Source organism: Anolis carolinensis, unplaced genomic scaffold, assembly GCF_035594765.1.
Source record: "Anolis carolinensis isolate JA03-04 unplaced genomic scaffold, rAnoCar3.1.pri scaffold_8, whole genome shotgun sequence".
Lineage (NCBI taxonomy): Eukaryota > Metazoa > Chordata > Lepidosauria > Squamata > Dactyloidae > Anolis > Anolis carolinensis.
This window is the reverse complement of record NW_026943819.1, coordinates 18,129,522-18,155,220: the sequence shown is the minus strand read 5'-3', so window position 1 is coordinate 18,155,220 and position 25,699 is coordinate 18,129,522. Positions and strand designations below refer to the sequence as shown.

General features: G+C 40.8%; 1 protein-coding gene and 1 long non-coding RNA gene across 6 annotated transcripts in view; one reads left to right on the top strand and one right to left on the bottom strand.

The window, feature by feature from the left end:
• The window catches only part of kirrel3 (kirre like nephrin family adhesion molecule 3), a 960,216-nt gene that overhangs the window by 804,377 nt on the left and 130,140 nt on the right, over positions 1 to 25,699 (top strand). The gene's annotated exons all lie outside the window — the stretch shown is intronic.
• LOC134293413 (uncharacterized) overlaps positions 1 to 25,699 on the bottom strand; it is a 119,343-nt gene that overhangs the window by 44,466 nt on the left and 49,178 nt on the right. For both annotated transcript variants that reach the window (XR_010000382.1, XR_010000383.1), the window contains exons 3-4: positions 20,129 to 20,241; positions 9,521 to 9,619 (exon numbers count right to left, since the gene is read on the bottom strand). This is a non-coding gene — a long non-coding RNA (uncharacterized LOC134293413). The remainder of the gene's footprint in view (positions 1 to 9,520; positions 9,620 to 20,128; positions 20,242 to 25,699) is intronic.

Sequence of the window (25,699 nt, the reverse complement as noted above, 5' to 3'; positions counted from 1 at the left end):
TTACTGTGTCTCTCACTACAGAGCTTTTGGCAAGAGCAGAGTTTAATGCCTTACTCGGTATTAGCAAATTACAAATACTCCAGTGGCTGCTTGTCAAGCAAGCTCCCTGCTCCCTTCCCTTCCCTTCCCACTGCAATTCTCACTATGATAGAGTGATGGCTAATAATGTATTTCATTGATTTTAAGAAACACTTTTTTCCCTTATTAATATCTTGAAAAACAGGGTGTGTCTTAGAATCACACACACACACACACACACACACACACACACACACATACATATATATATATATGGATAATGGTGACGCTCCACCGGGCAAAACAACAAAACTAAAGCCCCCCCCCCCCCCAACCTAGAAAATTGACAACACAACCCCTCATCCATGTCTCTACGTTCTTACGCTCAACAAAGGATTCCTCCCCCCCCCCCCCTCAAACAGGGAAACACCCATTCTTTGAAGGTCCAAACCCATTCGGTACTCATCACTCTCTCATCTCAAAACACAAAATAAAGAGCAACACTCTGAAAACAAAGGAATTCCATCCAGGAAACAATCAGGGCCACCTAACACCTCCCAAAAAAGGATTCCCCCCCTCTAAGACACGGAACCACCTAAAAAAAGCCACAGCAATGTGTGGCCGGGCACAGCTAGTATATATGAGTAATGAAATTTCGGCCTAGGACAAAACAACAAAACTACACATCCCAGAAACACTAAACTTGGCAGCACAACCCCTCATCCATGCCTCTATGTTCATACAATAAAAAGAAAAGAAAAATAAAGTCCTAATTAGAGGGAGAGGAATAATTGTTTTTATCCAGTTGCTGCCAGTTAGAAGGCTAAGCTCCGCCCACTTGGTCTCCTAGCAACCCACTCAGCCTAGGGGACAGGCAGAGTTAGGCCTCACTTAGGCCTCTTCCACACTGCCTAAAAAATACAGATGATCTGATTTTAACTGGATTATATGGCAGTGTAGACTCAAGGCCCTTCCACACAGCTATATAACCCATTTATAATGGACTTAACGTCAGGGGGAAACCTTTACCCTTTACCTTAACTACTATCAATTCCTCAATACTTTATTTCCCATACCACCATACTTCGCCACAGCAACACGTGGCCGGGCACAGCTAGTGTGTGTGTGTGTGTGTGTGTGTGTGTGTGTGTGTGTGTGTATAATTGAAATTACTGTGCATCTTAGAATCTATGGCATTTTAAGAATCTATGAAATACGGTAATAAAAACAGCAAAAAAGAGCAGTTGGGTAAATAAGGTTATTTTGTCACGAAATAGCCAGGATCTTTTAATTTCCTTTTTTAGTTATATTTTTATCCCACCATTCTTCTATCAGTTCAGGACTGTAAACCCACAATGTGTCTCCTCCAGTCAAAAATCAGAATCAACTTCTTAGTAACAGGAGATAGAATAGTCCAGATGATTTCGAAGAAAAATCTTCTTCTGATACTTAGAAAACAATCTCCTTCAAGTACTAGTCAGCATTGAACTTTCTTTTCATCTATTGATGGAACTGATCCCAAGGATACCCTTGGACCATTGGCATCAACCTGCTGAATGACTCTTCTGAGAACAGCTATATTTACAAGCAAAGCAAAAGATAGGTTGTTAGGGCCAGTGATTCTTCTCTTACTTTCAGAACAAAGTGATGGGGCCACAGGTCTCTAGTCACATTCTTGCTCTTTTGATGTAATTTTTACACTTGCAAGATATCCAGGATGTGTAATCCTTTTTTTTTTTCATGTCAGGAGCGACTTGAGAAATTGCAAGTTGCTTCTGGTGTGAGAGAATTGGCTGTCTGCAAGGACGTTGCCCAGAGGATGGCCGGTTGTTTTTTGATGTTTTTAACATCCTTGTAGGAGGCTTCTCGGGGCCCCTGGTGGTAGCGCAGTGTGTTAAAGCGCTGAGCTGCTGAACTTGCAGACCGAAAGGTCCCAGGTTCAAATCCCAGGAGCAGAATGAGCGCCCGCTGTTAGCCCCAGCTCCTGCCAACCTAGCAGTTCGAAAACATGCAAATGTGAGTAGATAAATAGGTACTGCTCCGGCAGGAAGGTAACAGCGCTCCATGCAGTCATGCCAGCCACATGATCTTGGAGGTGTCTACGGACAACGTCGGCTCTTCGGCTTAGAAATGGAGATGAGCACCAACCCCAGAGTCGGTCACGACTGAACTTAACATCAGGGGAAAACCTGTACCTTTTTTTAGGAGGCTTCTCTCATGTCCCTGCATGGAGCTGGAGCTGATAAAGGGAGCTCATCTGTGCTCTCCCCGGGTTGGATTTGAACTGGCAACCTTCAGGTCAGCAAGCCAACCTTCAAGTCAGCAGTCCTGCCGACACAAGGGTCTAACCTACAGCGGCACCGAGGGCTCTGGTGTGTAATACTGATATGCACAAAAGCATGCTTGGGGTTCATTTGGAACATTGCTTCTCCAGAGCATATCTTTGAAACAGGGCCCCATCTAAACTGATCATTTAATGCAATTCAAAGGTAGCTTCAAACTATGGCAGCTAGACAATGAAACCCCACAAAAGTGCATGAAAGAAAGTCCTTAATGCACATCGGTGCTCTAAGGTTTGTGTCATCTCCATCTGGACCTCTAACTGGTTCCAAGATGTCCTCTGTAATCTTTTGCAAAATGAAAACAGTTTCTTCAATACTGGTTTGAAGCTGCATTAAATGGTCAGTGTGGATGTGCCCCAGGACAGCTTGACTGCTCTCAGGAGTGTGCCAAAGCCCTGCTTCTTCCATTCCAAGTGCTACTGCCTCTTTTTGCTCTCTATAATCAAAGTTTCTAGTGACCTCATTCAGAATACAACATTATTTGGCTGCTAATGTAAAATAGTGTTGGGAAGCTGAGGATCATACTGGTCCCGAAACCGATAGACTCAACAGTTCTTAAAAGTAGTTGCAATGAACAACCGTTGTGCATCAAAAGTCTCACATGGATTTTGTGCCCTTATTCTCGTGCTAATGGAAGAGTATGTCGCACATACACAAATAACTGCAACGCCAGTCCTGATTAACGCTGTGAGAACAAAAAGCTCAATTCCACAAACATTTTCCATTACAATTTGTAAGCTTCCAAGGGAATGGAAATACCGTACTAATGAATTTGCGGAATGACTCATACATCTATTGGAGGTATTTCTGAATTTTCTTGATGCTTTCATCGAGCGATTAAAGTGGAAAAAAATCTTTGCCGAAGAAAAAATTATTCCTTTTCAATCATTCTGAGTGAATTCAATCTAAATAGCAAGAAATTGTTTCATTGTGTTTCAATAATTAAAAAGTACAACGTCTTCTGTTTAAACGGTGAACGCTTAATCAAAACTGGCTGCTCTGCAGGGACAAGTCTAAAGGAACAATTCTGACATGAAGGCCCAAAACAGAGCTCACTGCTGCTTAATAGGTACTGTATTATGTAAGAGCCCTGCTGGGTGGAAATACGTTTAAGATGCATAATACATAACCCTATTTAAAGCTGGTTAGTTACTTCTTGGTTTCCTTAACTACCTAAGGCAGCAATGCTCTACAACAGGACGAACTGGGAAATCCATAGGACACATTTCCAAAAAATTGGAAAGAAAAAAAGGAAATCCAATTAGAAGAATGGTACAGGGAAATTTGGAATATAGCAATTAATGATAAGCTGACTTGCAATATTAAAATTAAAAAGGGAATATCGAAACAAACAGATTTTTGGAAAATATGGAGAAAATTTATTGAGTATATTTTTAATGAGGGAAAGGGATATAAGCCAGCAACAGAGACAATGAAATTTTGGACTTGTGAAACAGTATGAGTTGGTTGGTCCTGGTGAAAGTGGCACAAAATAAGGGGAAGGGAAGAGGGGGAAAAGGTATAACAATAATAATGATAATAATAATAAATAAATAAAATTATGTATAAGTAGATAAAAGGGTGTAGTAGAGAGATATGTAGTAAAGTTGTAATGGAAAAATCTAAAACTGATAAGAAATATGTTTAAAGATGTTTTGTTTTTTTTACTGTCTGATTGTATACAACATGATATGTTTAAGATATTGTAAAATGAGGAAAATGTAAACTTATACATTTTGATTGATAAATTAATAATTTTACAAATTAAGCACTAAAACGTCATGTTATACAACAAATTTGACAGAAAAAGTAGTTCAACATGCAGTAATGTTATGCTGTAATTACTGTATTTACGAATTTATCACCAAAATATCACGATATATTGAAAACATTGACTACAAAAATGGCTTGGATAATCCAGAGGCTTGGATAATCCAGAGGCTTGGATAAGTGAGACTCTACTGTAAATAAATAAAGGTTCAGTGCTAATAAAAATAAAATTGTAAAATTTAGTTGAACAGGTTATATAGGGTGTTTCCATGCCTTGTGACAGCCTTTCCCAACTCAATAGTATCCCAGATGTACTGGATTCCCACCATCCTTCAGTCAATACTTGCATTATGGTTTTTGTCATCCATGTGAAGGGACAGCAACATCAAAATGACAAAAATGACACCTTTGAAGGCTCCAATAACTTTAGGAATCATGATGAAAGAAAACGTTAATGACACTCTCTGTTAATCCCAATGTGCTCTGAAAATGAACATTTCTAATAACGGTCTAGAGAACCCCAGTTTAACTTATTAGACAACATTAATTATTAATTGTTGTGGCAATGAATTAAATGTCTAATGTTTGATATGATCAAATTAATTTTCAAACCCGATACTGCAAGCTCTTCCTCAAGGGTGACAAAGAGCGCTGGGCAGTTTTCTGCTCGCAGATTTCCACAAGACTCACCGATTTTGGTGTCATAATCAGCAAATTTGATAAGCATGTCTTCTATCCCATTAATCCAAATCATTGATAAGGTGTTGAATGGTGCTGGGACACTCCACTTGTCACTTCTGGTGTCTCCATCCCCATTTGTTTGCTATAAGGGTCTCCGAAGGCAGCTGCTATTTATCTGGGCTTTTGTATGCTGACACCTACACTACAATCAGATCAGATCGTGTAATTCTACTTTTTGCCCAGCTCATCTTTGTTTGTTGCCTTGTTTTCTGAAGGATGAAAAATGCTATAGATAAGACCCACAAGTCTGTGTTTGTCCAGTCTTTCTTCACTAACCCCCCAATGCTGATACAGTAGAGTCTCACTTATCCAACACTCACTTATCCAATGTTCTGGATTATCCAACGCATTTTGTAGTCAATGTTTTCAATATATCGTGATATTTTGGTGCTCAATTTGTAAATACAGTAATTACTACATAGCATTACTGCGTATTGAACTACTTTTTCTGTCAAATTTGTTGTATAACATGATGTTTAGGTGCTTAATTTGTAAAATCATAACCTAATTTGATGTTTAATAGGCTTTTCCTTAATCCCTCCTTATTATCCAACATATTCACTTATCCGACGTTCTGCCGGCCCATTCATGTTGGATAAGTGAGACTCTACTGTACTATTAAAAATATGAGGACCAAGTAGGCATAAACAATTTTATAAAAATTCACTGTCAGAGACTTTTATCTGATGTGTGCCTGTATATTTAAATATTAACTTCCTTCTTTCAGTAACACTGATGAGGTTTGTTCAAACCCTTTCTTGGCCTGCCTGCCTTCCTTCCATCATTCCCCACCTCTCTCTCTCTTTCTCTTCAGTTTCAGAATCTTTTTACTAAAATTTGCACTCTATATGTAAAGGGCTTGGCTTACATTTAACACTTGATAGATTCAAAAAACTGACATTAAGAGGAAACCTTTTTACTGTTGCTCTGTCCTTTTAAAAAAGTTTAGAGTGGTTGTTGTCTGAAATGAATTCATAATACAGGTGTCTCATAACTATGCATCTTGTATCAGATGTTGACACGGAGGGCATGTAAAGAAGTATGTTCAATCACTACACCACGTTATAGAAAGCCTTCTCTCTGGGATACTGTTGCATATAATTTTATCTAGAATGAATCCCACTTTTTTGCCTTCATAATTGCATGTTTTGTACGAAATGGTACACACTGAAAGGGCAGGGGGCACCTTCTTTTTACCTTGCTTATTTTTACTATTATAAAAGTGTGCTTAAAGAGTAGTGGTGCTGAATGGGCAAGCATTCCGCAGTCTAGAGCAGGGGTCCCCAAACTAAGGCCCGGGGTCCGGATGCGGCCCATTGAAGCCATTTATCTGGCCCCCACAGCACAAGGGCAGAAGGGGGTTGGGCTAAATGACCCAAGGGGTCTCTTCTTCTCTTACAACCCTTATTATTATTATTATTATTATTATTATTATTATTATTATTATTATTAGAAACACAACAAGATGAGTCCACAGCAGACACTCTGCTGACTGTTGAATTGGATCACACGTCGGACACTTCCCAAGTGTCTAGGACTGTGTGATGTATCGGTGAATAATGCACACAGATCCCAGTCAGGTGGCCTTCTGCAGCTGGCAGGTGGTCATTTTGTCAGCGCCGATTGTGTTTAAGTGCAGGCCAAGGTCTTTAGGCACTGCACCCAGTGTGCCCATCACCACTAGGACCACCTTGACTAGCTTGTGCCAGAGTCTTTGTAATTCGATCTTTAAATCCTCATATTGTGTCAGCTTTTCCAGTTGTTTCTCCTCAATCCTGCTGTCACCTGGGATTGCAGTATCGACAATCCATACTTTGTTTTTTAACACGATTGTGAGGTCAGGAGTATTGTGTCCCAAACCCATTATTATTATTATTATTATTATTATTATTATTATTATTATTAACATTGAGGCTGGGTGGCCTTCTGTCAGGGATGCTTTGCTGGTGCTTTCGGTGCACAAAGGCAGAAGGGGATTGGACTCGATGTCCCAAAGGGTCTCTTCCAACCCTCTTTTTTATTGTTGTTCTTGTTATTAATTATTATTGCTCGGTGGCCAACTATAGTCTGGCCCTCCAATGGTCCAAAGGATTGTGAACTGGCCCCCTGTTTAAAAAGTTTGGGGACCCCTGGTCTAGAGCATGTTGCCATAGCATTAAGGCTTTCCCAATAGTTTAAAGAGGTGAGGAATCAAAGCTCAACCACGGTGATAGGAAGGTATCGCTCTCTCTCTCTCTCTCTCTTTTTTTTTTTTTTGCCTTGAATTCATGGTCCAGGATGCCATTGTCAACTTTGTCTCCCTTATTGTTTCAGTGTAGGAAATAGGTGGTGTCTGTAGCTTGGAGACGTCAGCTGTTTCAATGTTGTATTCTGACTTTAGCATCTGAATAAATTTCATTTGAGATAGACCAAAACAGAATGGTGCAACGGTACTCAGTTCAGACACTTTGATATTTGCCCAGCTGCTACCAATACGCTTCTCACGTGGAACTTTCTTGGTAAATGCGGCTCCCTCCAAAGACTTGTGCCACCTGTTGCAAAAAGACTATGCCGGGTGCTGGTTTCTATTGCCAATCTAGCCCTATTGGTACATCACATCAAACCAGTATAGCTTAATAACACTATAGCTTAATAACACTTCATGTTAGCACAAGCTAACATGAAGAATGGGCTTACACATTTGAGAGTCATAAAAACTTTTTTTAAAATGTGTATTGGTTTTATAAAAGTTTTGCATTCTGAATCCAAAAAGGAACTCAGATCTACAGCATCACATGCATTTTTTCACAACTTGCTTTGACATTTTTGTATCGCAGTATGTGACTGAATGAAATGCGTATTTAAATTACCCTATATATAAGGGGTCCTCAAACTTTTAAAGCAGAGGGCTGGTCCACAATTCTTCAGACTGTTGAGGGGCCGAATTATCATTTGTGGGAAAAAAACAAACCAATTCCTATGCACACTGCACATATATGTAGTGCAAAACAAAAACAATAACAATGAAAGAACAATACAATATTTAAAAATGAAAATAATTTTAACCAACATAAACCTATCAGGATTTCAATAGGAAGTGTGGGCCTTCTTCTGGCCAATGAGATAGTCAGGTTAATTAGGATTGTTGTTGTTGTTGTGTGTCTTCAAGTCATTTCAGACTTTGGGCGAGCCTAAATTATTTATTTATTCATTTACTACATTTATTTACTACATTTATATCTCACCCTTCTCACCCCAAAGGGAACTCAGAGCAGTTGTATGTACATACAATATATTATATTATTAGCATAGCACAATATTGGCATTATACTATATTGAACTATACCACTATACTGCAATATTATATGTAATATATAACATATAATTAATATTATTATATGATATTATTGTTAGTATTGTATTGTATAAAATGATAATAATATTATTATCAGTATTATATGTATATACAATATATTATATTATTAAAACGGATATAAAAATATTATATTATAAATGAGGGCGAGGGCCAGGTAAATTACCTTGGAGGGCCGCATCCGGCCCCCAGGCCTTAGTTTGGGGACCCCTGCTATATATTCATGTATACATTTAGAAATTTTAGTCCAGAAAAATTATCCCAAAACATGTGGGTTGACGTTTCCACAGATCGCTGTGAATATTGCACCTTAACTCTTATAATAAAAAGGATTATCCCCTTCTCTTAGTGGAAAGGTGAGAGTTTAGTCCATTCTGGGAGAACCCAAAAGAAGCACCAATCCCTTCTATTCTCTCTCTCCTGGTGCCACTTCTGACTGTTTTAAATGCCTGGGAGGACCATTTAATTCATGCCCCCCAAAGCGTCATTGGTGTCTTATCCTCCCTGCAGAATGGCTCTTGACTTCTCCATGGATTGTATCAGAATCCATAACTTCGCCCTGAAAATCTGACCTCAACTGATACATGAAGTAGACTTATACATGAGTATATACAGTCATAATTAAATCTGTAAAAGAACTGTGTGCATTATAACAAAACTGTGTGCATTATAACAATTTTATTGTGTTTTTGCTCATTCAGAAACCGCAAACTAGCCCTTCCATCTTTGTGCGGGTTTGGAGTGCAAAAGTGAAAACACCTCAAATATAAGTCAACTAGCTGTGGCAAAGTATGGTGGTATGGGAAATAAAGTATTGAGGAATTGGTGGTAGTTAAGGTAAAGGGTAAAGGTTTTATCTTACATTAAGTCCATTATAAATGGGTTATATAGCTGTGTGGAAGGGCCTTGAGTCTACACTGCCATATAGCCCAGTTAAAATCAGATAATCTGTATTTTATAGGCAGTGTGGAAGAGGCCTGTGAGGCCCAACTCTGCCTGTCTCCTGGGCTGAGTGCGTTGCTAGGAGTCCAAGTGGGCGGAGCTTAGCCTTCTAACTGGCAGCAATTGGATAAAACAATTTTTCCTCTCCCTCTAATTAGGACTTTATTTTTCTTTTCTTTTTGTTGTATGAACGTAGAGGCATGGATGAGGGGTTGTGCTGCCAAGTTTAGTGTTTCTGGGATGTGTAGTTTTGTTGTTTTGTCCTAGGCCGAAATTTCATTACCCTTTTATATATATAGTTATACATATTAAATAAAATATAAATAAAATCCGAATGCTGTTTGCTTGTATTTACCTGACAGAACACTTCTCTAGGCATTTCTCGATTCTTCAGAGAATTCAAGGGCCAAAATAATTTACTGGTGAAAGTTGATCATTGATTCATACTGGAGAGCTATAAATGCACAGAGAGAACATATATAAATATATAGTTGCTTATAGGGCAGAAAATGCTGTAATCAACAAATAATAAAACATATGAACGGTTAAGCCACAAATGTGGAGGGTGAACTGATCATTAAAAAACAGTATTTTACAATATTGTAAAATGTTTTTTTCATTGCAGGCTTATGAGTCATATCAAGATTACGAATGCACTATAGCAGTTTGATATCACTTCAGCCACCCTGGTTTCATCCTGTGGGATCCTGGGATTTGTAGTTAATGGTTTTGTGGGATGTTTTGTGGGTTTCTGATATATTCTCCTAAATGATAGCACGGGAGCTCTCTGGCAGAGATTCTTAGTACTGCATACAAATTACAAGTCCAAACATCTCATAGGACAGCTAAAGTGGTTTCAAATTGGTTTAACTACGGAGATTAGAAAAACTCTAAATCATGCTCAGAGGAGAGCAGTTGAAATAAATGAAACTTAATGTAGTCTAAACGAACTCATATTCCTTTGATTTCCATGAGTTTAATTTACGCATGAGTATAGGTAACAAAGGTGCGATGCCTACTCAAGCCAAACATCTACATTAAAGTTTGGATCTATCTCATCTCTGTTATCTTGGTTTTCCTGAGCTCAGATATAAATTGCTCTTTGATTTCAAGATCCATCACAAGCCTCAGTAGCATTTGCATGTACAGTGGAGAATGAAATTGAAAGACACCTGCTGAAGGAACTGGGAATCTGAAAGAGGAAAATCAAATGCAAATTCTGATCACTTGAGATACAGGCATTTCCATATCCCATGTTATCATTCCAAATGATATCCAGATGTAAAATATACGATTGCCATGTTTCCTGGTTGTGTGTTCCCCCTTCGTTGAACACCAATGATCTAGTTTGCATCCACATCTAGTCAAGCAATGTTGAAAAATTATTATCTCCTTCATCTTCATCATTGGTCACATTGGTTAAGGCTAATAAGGAACAAAGTTTTAAAAGATCTGGGAGAAGGGGTGACATTTTAACCCCATTTTAGCCATTGAGAAGTTCCCAACTTATGTGAAGTTCCCAATTTGCCTTCAAGCATTCAGGGGAAAAATATATTCATAAGTTTTATGGACATGTGGATTATCTTAATTTGTCTAGATCAGGGGTCCCCAAACTAAGGCCCGGGGGCCGGATGCGGCCCTCCAAGGTCATTTACCTGGCCCCTGCCCTCAGTTTTATAATATAATATTTTTATATCATTTTAAATAATATAATATATTGTATATACATATAATATTGATAATAATATTATGTTAAACAATATAATACTAATAATAATACCATATAATAATATTAATTATATATTATATATTACATATAATATTACAGTATAGTGGTATAGTTCAATATAGAAATATATAATAATAATAATAATAATAATAATAATAATAATAATAATAATAATAACAATAATAACTTTATCCCATCTCCCCGAAGGGACTCGGGGCGGCTCACATGGGGCCATAATGCTAATATTGTGCTATGCTAATAATATAATATATTGTATGTACATACAGCTGCTCTGAGTCCCCTTCGGGGTGAGAAGGGCAGGATATAAATGTAGTAAATAAATGTAGTAAATGAATAAATAAATAATTTTAGACTTAAGCTCGCCCAAAGTCTGAAATGACTTGAAGGCACACAACAATAACAATCCTAATTAACTTGACTATCTCATTGGCCAGTAGCAGGCCCACACTTCCCATTGAAATCCTGATAGGTTTGTGTTGGTTACAATTGTTTTCATTTTTAAATATTGTATTGTTCTTTCATTGTTGTTGTTGTTTTGCACTACAAATAAGACACGTGCAGTGTGCATAGGAATTTGTTCGGGTTTTTTTTTAATGATAATTCGGCCCCTCAACAGTCTGAAGGATTGTGGACCGGCCCTCTGCTTTAAAAGTTTGAGGACCCCTGGTCTAGATGCTTGGATCCTTTCCTAATCTTTACAAGGCAAAATAGTATGGAAATGCAGACTGGTCTTTAAACCAGCAGAACCTCTGAATGCCAAGGAAAGTCTTGTTGTAACAAATGACATATTTGGAGCATGTGGTGTCCTTGATAGCAGGAAGTCCTTTCTTATTAAACAAGTACTGTCATTCCACTTTAACTGCTAAACTCAATGGAATCCTGGAGTTTATAGTTTGGTGGGGCACCAGAGCTTGAAAATTCCAAATATCCCTCTCTAAACTGAAAGTCCTAGAGTTCCATTGCAGTTAAAGTGAAATTGCAGTGGTATAATGATATAGCATGACTTAGCCCTGGGTGTCTTTTCTCAGGGCTAAATCAAAATGGTTGACAACTCAGACTTGGAGTCTCTGTCAGTAGCAACATATAAATTATTTGACTCTAATCTTTGTTGTGAATGATTTGTTGGTGCCTGATTTTTGACTGTGTTTTGTCTTGGCCAATTGAAATTTTTCTGATTGAACCCTTTTTCAGATTGAAGTTGTTGAATACTCAATTACTGTTTAATTTTGGATCCTCTCACTTGGTTTACCAAACTATCTGGTAGGATTCAATTAGTTTTGATTCTAGCTTCTTTTCGTGATGTGCCGTCCGCCGGACAATAAAAAACTATAAAACTGAAACGTGCTGTCCTTTATCCGGGCGAACTGCAAATCCCTATAAGCTGTCCTATAGATATTGAACGACTGAGTCTGGATAACTTCAAAAAAGGATGTTTATTCATACAAGGTTGTAAACCTGGCACAGATCTTAAAGTTGCAGAAAATGAAACAAATTTCCATAGGTTTTAGTTGCAGAATTATCCCTGGTTCCAGAAGGCAAAGGTGATTATAAAACCACTATACCCTAATCACGCTGTCTATATTAGAAGGAGAAACTCTTTCCTTCCCTATCTTTACAGCAAAGATTAGTTCTAGAAGCGATGGAATAACCCTGCTCCTCTAACTAGAATTCCTATTCCAGATCAATATAATTCAATACTTATCTAATTTGGATAGGCTTAGATTGGCCTGGTTTTGAGGATGATTTGTCCCAGTTAGCTTTGCACAGCTCCAGCACGTTGGAAGACTATAGCCAGAATGAAGCTCCAAAATGGAGACTAGACCCTGGTAAAAAGGGCGGTCCTAAGATGTTGCACTCTTTGACCAATCACTGCAAAGAAAACTGCAGCCAGCTCTTGCAGATTCCAAGCCACTTTTCCTGGGCTTTGCAGCCAGAGGCTGAAACAAAATGCAAAGGAGGGAAAACAAACAAACGACCAATAGGTAAGGCAAACCATCGTCCTGGGGGACGGAACACTCCCCGCTAAATTCCCAGGATGTGGGAATTTACCAATCAAAAACATACAAACACCTTTGTATACACAACAATAAAACAGTATAAAACTTACACACTTTGGACAAGCAACACGAGATTGCTGGTTGGTCTGTCCAGGACAGACATTTTGTCCTTACTATGAGTCTTTACCTGAACTTTTCTAACCTTACCGTCAGGGCAAGGAAAGGTCTTTAGTGTAATGCCCATAGGCCAGGCATAGCGGGGCAAGTCTTTGTCCTTTAGCAACACAAGGTTTCCCACCTTGAAATTGTCCTCTGGGGTTTGCCAGAGTCTTCTGGTTGGAAGCTGGCTTAAGTATTCGGCCTTCCACCTCTTCCAGAAGTGGTTGGCTAAGGTCTGCACATGCAAAATTGGTGCCACAGTCCGATCGAATTGACTTAATTGGCCCTCTGAGGGCTATGAACCTTTTCAATGCATTTAAAAATGATGAAGTGTCCATCCCTTCTATGACTTCTATATGGACAGCTCGTATTACTAAACAAGTAAACAAAACTGCCCACCTCTTGTTATTTACAACACCACCCCTGGTTTTCCTAGTGACAACCTCCCAAGGACCAAACACATCGATTCCCACATGGGAAAAGGGTGGGTCTGTCAAAGTCCTATCCTGAGGTAGTTCTGCCATCAACTGACTTTGACAGTTTCGTCTGAGTCGCCGACATTTGACACATTTGAAAATACAACTGTTGACCAAACTTTTAGCATTTACCACCCACAGACCTTCATTTCTAAGGGCTGCCTCAGTTAGAGTTCTACCCTGATGATGGATTTTCTCATGGTAGTGACGAACCAACAACAAAGCAATATGGCTATTGGGGGGTACAATGATGGGGTTCTTTGTACACACTTTGAGTTTAGCCTTAGCTAACCTCCCTCCCACTCTTAAAATGCCCTCCTTGTCTAGAAATGGGTTTAACTCACGCAAGAAACTCCGGCTGGGGGTGTCAAGCCCTTGTTCTAACCTGGCTATTTCTAGACTAAACTCATGCCTCTGAACTGACCTGAATATTACTCCCTTAGCCTTCAACATGTCCTGAACTTGCAAAGGCTGACTATCTTTGCAGACTAAGCGATGTATAAGCCTAGCAACTGCTCTAAGAAGACTGTGCCATTCCGAAAAACGTTCAAAATGGTGTCGTTCCAGACAAGATCTTTGGCCCATCTTGATTTCTGTGGTTGATTTGCAGGCTTTCACCTCTGCACTTCGTGAGACTTGAGCATTCATAATGTCCGAAAACCTTTGCTCATCTTTCGAGAGCGCTGTGGCTTCGTCTCTCTCAGAGACTTTGAAGATGGAGGAATACTCTGGAGTTATTGCTTGGCAGTAGACCGAGATATGACTTAGGCAACTGCGCACAAGTGTAGGACGTCCACCTTTAAGCACCTGTGCTTGATTGGAGTCCAACGACGATGGTGGGTGCATCTTGTTTATGCACACTGGGCCTATGACTGTCCAGCCTAATAGCAATTGTTGTGCGATAGGTGCACCTGGAGGTCCTTTAACTTGGTCGTTCACACAGAACAAGCTCGGGCAGTCCGAGCCAAGCAAAAGGGCAATCTCCACATCTGGCCGAAAGGCTGGTATAGCATTCTTTAACCGTCGCAAATGTGGATGAGCCTCCACAACTTCTCTAGTTACAATTTGTTTTTTGTTCCGAGGGATGGAGGAACACTCAATCAAGTCTGGCAACTTGAACTGTCTCTTCTGGTCGCAAGAGGAGACAACGAAGCCAGATGCTATGCGACCCTGCAACTTCTTTTTTCCTGCACACGTAGTCATAGTGTAGTCGACCATCTTGGTTTTAAGGTCAAACATGCGGAAGAACTCTGGAGTAGCCAGGGAGGCGTCGCTCTGTGAATCCAGGGCCACATAGAGTCTCTTTCTAAGCCAAGGGCTCTTGGCTGGATATACATCCGCTAGGCAGATAGGATGACAAACTCTGTACTGGTGCGAGTCAGAACACAGCTCTGTACAGGCGACTGCTGAAACTTCCACCTGCATCTCTGGTGCGGCTGGCTTGTCGGTGTCTTCGACTGCTGACTTTTCTTTTGGTGAAGCGTTCTCTTTGGGGTGGGAGATGATATTGGAGTTGTGCATTGCGGTGCAATGCTTGAGGCTGTTGCATTTCTCACACTTGATGTTTTCTTTGCAGTTGGATGCAAAGTGTGGAGTTGCTCCACAGCATCTAAAGCAGATTCCCTGCTTTTGAACTAGCTGTTGCCTTTCTTTGTATGTCTTTCTACTAAACTCCCTGCAGTTGGCCAAGCTGTGAGGCTTTTGGTGAATAGGGCAAAGCAACTCTTTTACCTCCGACCTGGGTTCGTCAGTCTTGAGTTGAGTTTCGACTGCCTTTACGCTGACAGGTCTATTGGCCTCTCTAGGTGGTTTCTTGTCCACTTCAGGTGCCTTCTCTGGCTGGGTCCCTTGGTATAAGGTGGGGAGGCCCGTCTGTGGATCATTCCTTTCTCTGGCTGCCCTGGTGATGAACTGGACCAAATGAGAAAATGGAGGGTATGCCTGGGAGTGGGCCTCCTTGTAGTTGAAGACCTCCTGTCCCCAGCGTTCTTGCAAAGTGAAGGGCAGCTTGGTCAAGATCTGCCTCTGGGACAGGTGCTGATCGAGGCACTTCAAACCGGGCAGTTCTGGATTCTCCTTGGCCGACTCTAATTCCGCAAGGAGATCGCTGAGGTCCCACAAGAGTTTGAAGTCTTTGAGTTTTAAAGCTGGGAACCTTTGGAGCTTGTCCATAAGAGATGCTTCAATCTCTGTGCTGGCCCCATACCTCTGCTGCAACCTGGCCCAGGCCTTTTCCAGGGCTTTGTCGGGATCGGCTACGTGGGCTGCGTAGATCTTCTTAACTTGTGAGGATGAGGCTGGGCCCAACCATGCAGCCAGAAGAGTCAGTTCTTCCTCCGGCAATAACTTTAAGTCTCTGATTGCTCTCTGGAAGGTGGCCTTCCAGAGAAGAAATTCCTCAGGCTTGTCCGAAAACTTTTCGACACCCTTGTCCTTAAGATCTCTTCTGGGGCTTCTGATGATGGAGACAAGCTGGGACTCTGGCGTCGAAGGGAATAATTGAGGAGTGGACTCCCACCGTGTACCTTGCGTCAACCTTTGGCCTCTTGGAGGGATGACATCGACCACTGACGAATCGATGGTTCCCTGTGCAGCTGTCTGTAGGGGCCAACTAGCACTCGGCCTTGAGGCCCTGATTGACTGACCTAGGGTTTTAGCAGGAGGCACAGGTAGCTCGAGCAAGGGTGAGCTCCCCGCTATGACGCTCTGCTCTGCAGGAAACTCAAAGGTGACTTTGGGGCCCTGCTCTGGGTAAGGAGAGAAGTCTCCCTGTTCCTCATCCGAAAACTGGCTGTTCATGCTGCCAAGGTGCGCAAACACTTTGGCAGAAGGATCCTGTATTGGTAACTGGCTTACATTTTCTTCTGTGAGTGGCTCAATTAGGGCTTTGGCCAAAGTCTCAGCCCTTACCCTTTTGGCTGCGGCATCCATCTTTAATCTAAGCATTTCTATTTCACATTGCCTTTGGGCCTGTTCTATTTGCATTTTGCTTTGCAGTCGTTGCTCTTCTTCTTTAAAGGGAAGGGTGAGATCGGCTGCCTTAGCATCAGCCTCCGCCCCCGCTACCTTGCTCTTTAGCTCCAGACGTGCAGCCTCCTTAATGTGCAAGGCAGCTAGGGAAGAGATGGCACTCCCAGCAGCAGAAGACTTGCTAGAGTGGCTATGTTTAGATGATGCACACTCCCTTAGTTTAGATACCTGGCTAGAGCGGTTGGACTTAAGACTAAGTGCCACAGCAGGTGATTTTAAAAGATTGGTCTCATGGCTGCATAAGGAAGACTGCTTTCCTTTTGGCTCAGACCTTAGATTAACAGGTGGAGAACTAAATTCCAAGGCATCTAGAATTGCCCTCACCTTATTTTCTTTCTCATTAGTGTCAGCTAAGACACTCACTATTTCTAACTCTGAATCCTTGGCGTTAATGCGCTCGAGGACCTGGACTATCTTAGACACCAAACCCCTCCAGAGACCGAAGGTCTCTTCAAGGTCGGTCTGTAATATGGATGGCACCCTTGTAATACCCAAGCTCTCAATTCTGTCCATCAATGTTACAATTCGCTCCCATGCCGAACCTAACCTCACATGGAGGAGCTCCTTTTCATCTATTAGATGGGCTAGCATCTTGGCTGAAGGGTGCTTTATCCTTTGGGGCCTTTCATTCCTACTTTCAGCCTCAGAAGGAGGTATACCATCTGTATCATCTTGAAATTGCATAGACATTATGTATTCTTAATAGCAAGTAAATTTACAACAAAAGCAAATACAACATACCAGCAAGTAAATTTACAATAAAAGCAAATGCAATATATAATACAATGCACAACACTTAACCATAGCAATATATATCACTAAGTAACTATACTTTACAAAGATTGTGACCTTTGGCGCCAGATTTTAGTGGGCAAGCTGCAAAATGCCAACTGACAGCAACTTGCCACTTGATACCTCCCTTGCCCGAGTGACGTAAACTGCCAAAATGGCGACTTCGCCAAATTTTCAAGCACCTCGTGCTCTGCGGCTCGAGGCCTGCCGCCGAAGGAGCACCGAGGCTGGCTTTGGAAAGGAGGAGAGAAAAGACGCCTCCTCCCCGCTGTGAAGGGAGGTCACCACCGCAGGTCGATGAAACAGGTCACCACCGCAGGACGATGAAGCAGGTCACCACCGCAGGACGATGAGGCAGGTCACCACCGCAGGACGATGAGGCAGGTCACCACCGCAGGACGATGAGGCAGGTCACCACCGCCAGGCGATGAGGCAGGTCACCACCGCAGGACGATGAGGCAGGTCACCACCGCCAGGCGATGAGGCAGGTCACCACCGCAGGACGAAGAGGCAGGTCACCACCGCAGGACGAAGAGGCAGGTCACCACCGCCAGGCGACTGTCCCGGCCGAGTGCTTCTGGACTCACCACCTCCAGGACCTACTGCTGGGTTTTGCACAGCCGTGCAATTGCCGAAACAGCCGCAGGGCTACGCGCACACACGCGAGCTGAAGAGCAGGATACTGCAGAGGCTGAAGGAATGGATCCCCACTCTCTCACTTGCCTTTCGGCCTGGCAGCAAGCTTTCACTGCAACAGACCAACAAAATCAAAGTCTCTATGGCCGTGCAAGCTAGCTGAAGCGGAAAAACCGCTGATCGTCCTCAAAACTGTGCCGTCCGCCGGACAATAAAAAACTATAAAACTGAAACGTGCTGTCCTTTATCCGGGCGAACTGCAAATCCCTATAAGCTGTCCTATAGATATTGAACGACTGAGTCTGGATAACTTCAAAAAAGGATGTTTATTCATACAAGGTTGTAAACCTGGCACAGATCTTAAAGTTGCAGAAAATGAAACAAATTTCCATAGGTTTTAGTTGCAGAATTATCCCTGGTTCCAGAAGGCAAAGGTGATTATAAAACCACTATACCCTAATCACGCTGTCTATATTAGAAGGAGAAACTCTTTCCTTCCCTATCTTTACAGCAAAGATTAGTTCTAGAAGCGATGGAATAACCCTGCTCCTCTAACTAGAATTCCTATTCCAGATCAATATAATTCAATACTTATCTAATTTGGATAGGCTTAGATTGGCCTGGTTTTGAGGATGATTTGTCCCAGTTAGCTTTGCACAGCTCCAGCACGTTGGAAGACTATAGCCAGAATGAAGCTCTAAAATGGAGACTAGACCCTGGTAAAAAGGGCGGTCCTAAGATGTTGCACTCTTTGACCAATCACTGCAAAGAAAACTGCAGCCAGCTCTTGCAGATTCCAAGCCACTTTTCCTGGGCTTTGCAGCCAGAGGCTGAAACAAAATGCAAAGGAGGGAAAACAAACAAACGACCAATAGGTAAGGCAAACCATCGTCCTGGGGGACGGAACACGTGAACTCTAGACTAGGGCATCTTAAACTTTTCACACTAGCAAATGTGTATGTGACCGCAGATATGTAGGTATAAAAATAGGCATAAAAAGCAAACATTTGCTTATAATAAATCAGCATTTGCAAGGCTTGGTAAACAGGCTTATTTTAATTTTAGCTGAAGCATTTTTGCAGAGTCTAAACACTGCATGTTGTTGCTAATAGATTGGGGTAAATGGGTGGCATTCAGAAACCTTTTACTGTTGCCAAATTTTTGCAACCCCAACATTGAACTAAGGGGACCCCGTTTAGCTTTAAGATGCAATGCTCTACAGCAGGCATGGGGAAATTTCGGCCCTCCAGGTGTGTTGGACTTCAATTCCCACAATTCCTAACAGCTTCAGGCCTTTCTCCCATCAGCCACTTAAGTGGAAAAGGAAAGGGCCTGAGACTGTTAGTAATTGTGGGAGTTGAAGTCCAAAACACCTGGAGGGCCATAGTTGCCCATGCCTGCTCTAGACTAACCTTGACCAGTCTGTTTCCTGGCCATGGAAGGTTTTAATTGCATTAACTCCGGACTATTAGAGTCACCTGCAGATAGAAAAATAAGACAACACAGTATTCCAAAACACTAGTTTCTCTTCGCAAATGGTGGAACATTGGCAATGAGTGTATGAACTTGGTAAGACCAGCTCTGTCTATCATAAAAACATTACAGCAGCAGTGGAGAACCACAACTTTATGGCCTTATTTTGCACTCTTTGTTACTATCACTTTTGTATTTCTCTTCTTGGGGGAAGAGGCAAAGTTTAATATCTTGTCTGCTTCATGTTCCCTTTACAACATGGAAACAAACAACATGCAGACTTGTACCCGGTGATTATAACAATAATAATAATAATAATAATAATAAAACTTTATTTATACCCCGCCACCATCTCCCCAACGGGGACTCGGGGCGGCTAACATGGGGCCATGCCCAGAGCAGTACAAAATAATAAAATAAAAACAACATATCATAACACAATTAAAACAATACAATAAATAATAATATACATTACATCAAGAAATCAAAGAACCAATAAAAACAAGGGCGCATGAACACAGAGATAAAAACTCGGAGTGAGAGAGACAAAGGAGTACACCACAGGGGACAGGGACATATGAAGGTGGAGCAGTCTAGGGGATAGATGTTGGAAGGGAGTAACAAAGAGATATATAGCAGTAATTACTCACCAAAAGCACAGCGGAAGAGCCATGTTTTTAAGTCTTTTTTAAAGAGCTTGCCTGATCTCAATGGGCAGTGAACAATGTCATTTTTCCACTTGTATGAACTGTACCAACTTCACCTGTTGAAGAAAATTAGGTAAAGGTAAAGGATTTCCCCTGACGTTAAGTCCAGTCGTGTCTGACTCTGGGGGTTGGTGCTCATTTCCATTTCTAAGCTGAAGAGCTGGCGTTGTCCGTAGACACCTCCAAGGTCATGTGGCTGGCATGACTGCATGGAGCGCCGTTACCTTCCCGCCGGAGCAGTACCTATTGATCTACTCACATTGGCATGTTTTCGAACTGCTAGCTTGGCAGGAACTGGGGCTAACAGCGGGTGCTCATTCTGCTCCTGGGATTTGAACCTGGGACCTTTCAGTCTGCAAGTTCAGCAGCTCAGTGCTTTAACACACTTCGCCACCGGGGCTCCTGAAGAAAATTAGTGAGTTTCAAAAGCTACCATAATTATTTCCTGTGCCCTGATTGACAGTCTAAAATACAATTTCAAGCGTGTATTTGGATCCTGTAGATCAAGCTAATTCTGAACTCATAGAATCATGAGGCAATAAAAACCATTTGCTGTGAGGTTAGCAGATCCTTTACAATATTTCGTATTTCCTGACTTTGAGACCTGTCCACACATTAATTCCATTTCGTATAGGATTCTCCTGAAACCGGATTCCTAAATGGTGCATAGACAGGTCATTTTCAAGTCTAGCTAGCATGAAATGCTTTTAAAAGCAAAAGAGCCAGAAAATAGTAAAAGGGCCCTAGGCCCTGTCAACGTCATGCAAAGCAATCAAGAAGATGACCCTGGGTTGTATTTGCATTTATCCCCATTGCTTTATTGACAACTGGAAACTGAAATCAATACAATTGATGTAATTGCCAAGTAGCAGTTGATGGAATGAACCGCTCTGCAAGGAGTAATTACAAAGAACGTTCCAATTAGACCTCATTTGCACAAGGGAGGAGTATCTAGAGAAGAAGAGAGATGTCCCAATGATTCAGTTTGCACAAGAAAAATGTCAGATTTGGACTGCAGAGAAAAAATAATTCTGTGAAAGACAACATTACTTTGACTTTTTTTGGAAAATATATATAAAGCTTTCCCAAACTTTGGCTTAAACGTATCCAAGATGAGCTTCCAAAAGATAAAGAAACATGATGAGGCTCAAAAGATCAGTGAAGGTTTAAATCAGACATAGAGTGATGGTGGAGGAGAGGAAATGAGTGGCTAAGTAGAAGTCCATGCAAAGGGATCAAAATTAATAGCTGGGCTTCTTTTTTATATGGCCTATTTCCCTGTATTTGATGTATCCAAGAACAAGAGACAGAGTAGGGAGAATGGGGTGTCAGAGGCCTTCTGCATGAGGAGAAGATTGTTGCAAGTTGGATCTAAAAGGATGAGGGTTATACTTATATTGAGACACAAAGACAGAACTTGAGATGGGGAAGGCAAGGCTTCGGGAGAGACGGAGAAACAGTGACCTCGTCCACTTAATTGTTCCATTAGGAAGCCCTGCTCTGCACCCAGAGAGATTCATGTTTTTTCCCACTTTCATGAGGTTTCTGTACCCCTAACTCCCATGAATTTGGAGAGCCAGCTGTACTTCACTCCTGCAAGCTTTGACTCCATTATTATTTATTTACAGTTTATTTACAGTATTTATATTCCGCCCTTCTCACCCCGAAGGGGACTCAGGGCGAATTACAATACATATATGGCAAACATTCAATGACAACAGACAAACAACATATATAGACAGACACAGAGGCATTTAACATTTTTTTTCCAGCTTCACGATTCCGGCCACAGGGGGAGCTGTTGCTTCACTGTCCAGTAGTGGCTGTACTTCCTCATTCCATTCCTCGTGTTTTGCTGGCAGTTTTTGATGTTGTAAATTAGTTAAATTAGCCTCCCGCATAAAGCGTACCTAAATTTCCCTAACTGACAGATGCAACTGTCTTTCAGGGCTACATAGGTCAACAGCAAGCCGGGCTATTTAATGGTCGGGGGCTTAACCCGACCCGGGCTTCAAACTCATGGTCAGTAGTGATTTATTGCAGCTGGTTACTAGCCAGCTGCGCCACAGCCCGGCCCTTTACAATTTGTTTATGAGAGAATGATATTGGCATAAAGAGGCTGAATAGACATTAGGAGTGAGACAACAGCAAACTGCGACTAATATAACTCAAGTGTACGTTTCCTCAACAGATAAAATCAAATCAGAATAGCAGCCATTTTCAAAAGAAATATGTAGCGCCAAAATTCTTAACAAATAAACACAATTCAATAAGATTTAAGAGACCTTGAGGGATTTAAAACTCAGGCTGAAAACTTGACTAAAAAAGCACAGATTAAACGTTTAAAGATTATGGATGCCATCCAGGTGAAGTTAAGCATTTTTAAAGCTCATTGATTTCAGCTGGAGAGATTAAGCATGTACTTATCTCTCTCAGTGAAATCAATAAAACTGAAAAGTGTTTAAATTGGTGGATCATACCTTACTCCCGTGATTCTCAACCTTCGGTCTGCCGCGTATTTTTGGATTTCCATTCCCCAAAGGTCCAGCCAGGATGGCCAAGATTGGAGCAACAAAGTGTAATAATTGCTATATTAAATAAAGTGTAAGAATTGCTATATTAAATATTAAAATAATATGGGGAAAAGACTTGATTTGGCAACAAAGATCACAAAGTTTGAATTAATGGTGAGAAGAACTTGTGATACTGAAGAAGATTATGAACCTTATCACATTGGGTTATATATCAGTATGTATCCTGTATTATTTTTTTTAGAACTGGATGCATACTGTATTCAGACAAGATGCATACTGATTCCATCACACCCTATTCTTATGGTTAGAAAATACTGTGCTTTGACTCATCACACCATGGAAAGCTGGCTCCTCCCAGTCTGTTCGAATACCGCCCTTTGTCACTTTTTTATTTTCTAATATTGTACAATGATGTAGCCAGGAAGTCTTGAACTACCATTCTCGCAAGGTTTTAGCTGACGGGATGCATACTGATTTTCCAATCACACATAAAAACAGTGCCTCTGAATTAAAATAAATTTAAAAAAAAAAACCACGATTAGAATCCTGTGTGCAATTCCTCCATTTCTGTGACGTTTTCCAGGCAGAGTCAAACAGATTGCTGATGGAACGGGGCAAACATCATGTAATAGAACCCATTCAAAATTGCATTTTTAAGAAGTTTCAGAAATGGAGAAAAATACAATATGATATCCTGAGTCTCATAACCTTTGATGCTGGCATACACTGCACCATTTCATTAATAGGTCCAGGGACAAATGAGCTAAATCAGAGCCAAGTTTGTCATAATTATTCATGAAGATTGCATAAGCTAGGAGAGGTTGTTGCAGTTTGCTTTTTCCCAAGCAACTGGGAAGGGCAAAACTGAACCTTCCTCTTCTCTTGTCGCTGATAAGTGAATGGAGTACAGGCTCCCATTGCATTTTGAGATTAGTGAAATAAGATTACAGTAGAGTCTCGCTTATCCAACGTAAACAGATTATCTGGATTATCCAACGCATTTTTGTAGTCAATGTTTTCAATATATCGTGATATTTTGGTGCTAAATTCATAAATATAGTAATTACTACATAACATTACTGCGTATTGAACTACTTTTTCTGCCAAATTTGTTGTCTAACATGATGTTTTGGTGCTTCATTTGTAAAATCATAACCTAATTTGATGTTTAATAGGCTTTTCCTTAATGCCTCCTTATTATCCAACATATTCACTTATCCAACATTCTGCTGGCCCATTTATGTTGGATAAGTGAAACTCTACTGTACCAGTAAATGGGAAAATGGAAGGAGGAGAGAGAAACAAGGGTTTTTTTAAAAAATAAGAGCAACCAAAACAATGGGATGACTGAGAATGAATCACCACTGTCCATGTCAAATTGGGACAGTTGAAGATTATGAGATAAGTACAATAACACTTCAGCTTTACAACCCAATCATGTTGGAGGCTGTTAAAGACCCATGATCAAACCAAACCCTCCTCTTGCCATAGGGTAGGGACTTCCAGAGAGTTTTCTTCTGTCATCATGAAAGTGACCCTTGGTTTTCAAAGGCTATGCCCCCAGAGCAAAATCTCTCACATGTTCAAACAACTGGTTAGGGCTTTGACTAGCCCTACTGGTTGACTATCTATCTTGAGAGTCATGTAAAGAAAATGTCAACAAAGCAATAATCCACTCTTACAATACTGAAGTAATCACAGGCATATACTTGGTTTAACAACTTGGGCCCGGGCTGTGGCGCAGGCGGGAGAGCAAGCCAGCTGCAATTAACTGCAATGAATCACTCTGACCAGGAGGTCATGAGTTCGAGGCCCGCTCGGAGCCTATGTTTGTTTGTCTTTGTTCTATGTTAAAAAGGCATTGAATGTTTGCCTATATGTGTAATGTGATCCGCCCTGAGTCCCCTTCGGGGTGAGAAAGAAGGGCGGAATATAAATACTGTAAATAAATAAATAAATAAAAGGTACAACAAAAATAATATATAATGAAACATAAGTTTTTTATTTTATCTTCTCTCTGTGGACCAGACTAGTGAAATACAGAGAGGCTCATCGCCAGTCAATGGTGAATTAGCCACAGCTAGTGTAATCATAGTATGAGCTAATTTCAGTTTGCATGAGAGGAAAGTAGGGAAGGAAAGACTATTTGCAGTTTTTCATTTTCACACATGAAAACATGGGTTTCCCAAATGTTTTGAGACCCTTATTGGAAAGAATATAATACGAGCAAGAATTTTGTACAATTTTCTCCTGTTACTTGGTGTTCTGTAGTTCTACATAGGAATTATTCTGGTGAGAAAAGCACTTCTTTGTGTGCAGAAGTCCTTGTTTTCTATACATGTGTTTCCTGCACATATATTATTTTTGCACAGGGGGGTTGAGCAAGCCCTCGCATAATTGCTTTGGGACAGGGGTCCCCAAACTAAGGCCCGGGGGCCGGATGCAGCCCCCCAAGGTCATTTCCCTGCCCCCTGCCCTCACTTTTAGACTTAGGCTCGCCCAAAGTCTGAAATGACTTGAAGGCACACAACAACAACAACAACAACAATAATTCTACTTAACTTGACTATCTCATTCGCCAGAAGCAGTCCCACACTTCTCATGGAAATCCTGATAGGTTTACTGTATGTTGGTTTAAAATTGTTTTTATTTTTAAATATTGTATTGTTCTTTCATTTACTAATATTGTACTATGGTAATAATATGATATATTGTGTATGCATATAATATTGAGACTAATATAATGTAGTACAATATAATACTAATAATAATACAATATAATAATAGTAATTATATATTAAAGGTAATATTACTAATAGTATTATAGTATATTGGTATAGTACAATATAGTAATATACTAGCTGTGCCCGGCCACGCTTTGCTGTGGCAAAGTATGGTGGTATGGGAAATAAAGTATTGAGGAATTGGTGGTAGTTAAGGTAAAGGGTAAAGCTTTTCCCCTGACATTAAGTCCATTATA